Source organism: Arachis hypogaea, chromosome 1, assembly GCF_003086295.3.
Source record: "Arachis hypogaea cultivar Tifrunner chromosome 1, arahy.Tifrunner.gnm2.J5K5, whole genome shotgun sequence".
NCBI classification, from domain to species: domain Eukaryota; kingdom Viridiplantae; phylum Streptophyta; class Magnoliopsida; order Fabales; family Fabaceae; genus Arachis; species Arachis hypogaea.
Window position 1 is genome coordinate 83,677,303 of NC_092036.1, and position 2,870 is coordinate 83,680,172.

The 2,870-nt window shown below is 32.3% G+C and overlaps 1 non-coding gene across 1 annotated transcript; it reads left to right on the forward strand.

Moving 5' to 3' along the window:
- The first annotated feature begins 790 nt into the window (after positions 1-790).
- On the forward strand, positions 791-894 carry LOC112711458 (small nucleolar RNA R71). Its single transcript, XR_003157499.1, has one exon. It is a non-coding gene; the product is annotated as a small nucleolar RNA R71 (small nucleolar RNA).
- Positions 895-2,870: the final 1,976 nt, after the last annotated feature.

Here is a 2,870-nt window from a genome sequence, read left to right on the forward strand (position 1 = left end):
TCCCTCCTTCTTGCATTCGGCCATGTTGAGTATATCAATGGCATTGCACTCTCTCTTTGGATTCTCTTCTGTATTGCTTGGGAGAGTACTAGGAGGGGTTTCAGTAACTTTCTTACTCATCTGGCCCACTTGTGCCTCCAAAATTCTGATGGAGGACCTTGTTTCACTTATGAAACTTAAAGTGGCCTTAGACAGATCAGAGACTAAATTTGCTATGTTAGAGGTACTCTGTTCATAATTCTCTATCTGTTGCTGAAAAGATGATGGATAAGGCTTGATATTGCTGAGCCTATTTCTTCCACCATTATTAAAGCCTTGTTGAGGCTTTTGTTGATCCTTCCATGAGAAATTTGGATGATTTCTCCATGATGAATTATAGGTGTTTCCATAAGGTTCACCCATATAATTTACCTCTGCTATTGCAGGGTTCTCAAGATCATAAGCTTCTTCTTCAGAAGATGCCTCTTTAGTACTGTTGGATGCATTTTGCCATCCATTCAGACTTTAAGAAATCATGTTGACTTGCTGAGTCAACATTTTGTTCTGAGCCAAAATGGCATTCAGAGCATCAATTTCAAGAACTCCCTTCCTTTGAGGCGTCCCATTATTCACGGAATTCCTCTCAGAAGCGTACATGAACTGGTTATTTGCAACCATGTCAATAAGTTCTTGAGCTTCTGCAGGCATTTTCTTTAGGTGAATGGATCCACCTGCAGAATGGTCCAATGACATCTTGGAAAACTCAGATAGACCATAGTAGAATATATCTATCATGGTCCATTCTGAAAACATGTCAGAAGGACATCTTTTGGTCATCTGCTTGTATCTTTTCCAAGCTTCATAGAAGGATTCACCATCCTTTTGTTTGAAGGTCTGAACATCCACTCTAAGCTTGCTCAGCTTTTGAGGAGGAAAGAATTTAGCCAAGAAGGCCGTGACCAGCTTATCCCAGGAGTCCAGGCTATCCTTAGGTTGTGAATCCAACCATGTTCTAGCTCTGTCTCTTACAGCAAAAGGGAAAAGCATGAGCCTATAGACTTCCGGATCTACTCCATTCATCTTAACAGTCTCACAGATCTGCAAAAACTCAGTTAAAAACTGGTAGGGATCTTCTGATGGAAGTCCATGAAACTTGCAGTTCTGTTGCATTAGAGCAACTAGTTGAGGTTTCACCTCAAAATTGTTTGCTCCAATGGCAGGAATTGAGATGCTACTTCCATCAAACTTGGAAATGTGTAGTATAATCACCAAGCATCCTTCTTGCATTATTGTTGTTGGGTTCGGCTGCCATCTCCTTTTCTTGTTCGAAAATTTCAGCAAGGTTGTCTCTGGATTGTTGTAATTTAGCTTCTCTTAGTTTCCTCTTCAGAGTCCTTTCAGGTTCAGGGTCAGCTTCAACAAGAATGCCTTTTTTTCTTGTTCCTGCTCATATGAAATAGAAGAGAACAAGAAAAGAAGAGAAGAGGAATCCTCTATGTCACAGTAAAGAGGTTCCTTATTGTTAGTAGAAGAAGAAAGGGAATAAAGAAAGGAGAATCCAAACAGAAGGGTGAGGATAGGGGTAGTGACTTGAGATGAAGAGAGGTGAAGAGAAGTGTTAGTAAATGAATAAATAAATAGGAAAAGATGAGAGAGGGAGAAATTTTCGAAATTAATTTTGAAAAGCAGTTAATGATTTTCGAAAATTAAAGGTGAGATAGAATTAAAATTAAAATTTAAAACAATTAATTAATTAAAAAAAAGAATTTTTGAAAAAGAGGGAGATATTTTCGAAAATTAGAGAGAGAAAAGTAGTTAGGTGGTTTTGAAAAAGATAAGAAACAAACAAAAAGTCAAATAGTTAGTTGAAAAAGATTTGAAAATCAAATTTTGAAAAGATAAGATGATAAGAAGTTAGAAAAGATATTTTAAAATCAAATTTTTGAAAAAGATTAAATTTTGAAAAAGATATGATAAAAAGATATGATTAAAAAGATATGGTTGGAAAAGATTTAATTTTTAAAATTAAAATTAGTTACTAACTAAAAGATAAGATACTAGAATTTAAAGATTGAACCTTTCTTAACAAGAAAGTAACAAACTTCAAAATTTTGAATCAATCATATTAATTGTTAGCATAATTTTCGAAAATAAAGATAAAATTAAGACAAAGATTTTTGAAAAATATTTTAAAGAATTTTCGAAAATTAATAAGAAAAATGAAAAAGATTTAATTTTTGAAAAAATTTTGAAAAGATAAGATTTTTAAAATTGAAATTTTGACTTGACTAACAAGAAAACAACTTATTTTAAAAATTTTTGACCAAGTCAACCCAAAATTTCGAATTTTTTTGAGAGAAATAAGGAAAAGATATATTTTTTTTGAATTTTTAATCATGAGAGAGAAAAACACAAATATGACCCAAAACATGAAAATTTTGGATCAAAACACATTATGCATGCAAGAATACTATGAATGTCAAGATGAACACCGAGAATACTTTGAAGATCATGATGAACATCAAGAACATATTTTTGAAAAATTTTTGATGCAAAGAAAATATGCAAGACACCAAACTTATAAATCTTTAATGCATGGACACTATGAATGCAAAAATGTATATGAAAAACAATAAAAGACACAAAACCAGAAAACATCAAGATCAAACAAGAAGATTTACCAAGAACAACTTGAAGATCATGAAGAACATCATGAATGCATGAATTTTCAAAAAAATGCAAGAAAAATTTTTAAAGCATGCAATTGACACCAAACTTAAAATTTGACTCAAGACTCAAACAAGAACACATAATATTTTTGGTTTTTATGATTTTATGATTTTTTGTATTTTTCTTTTATTTTTTCAAAAAACATATAGAAAAAGAAATTA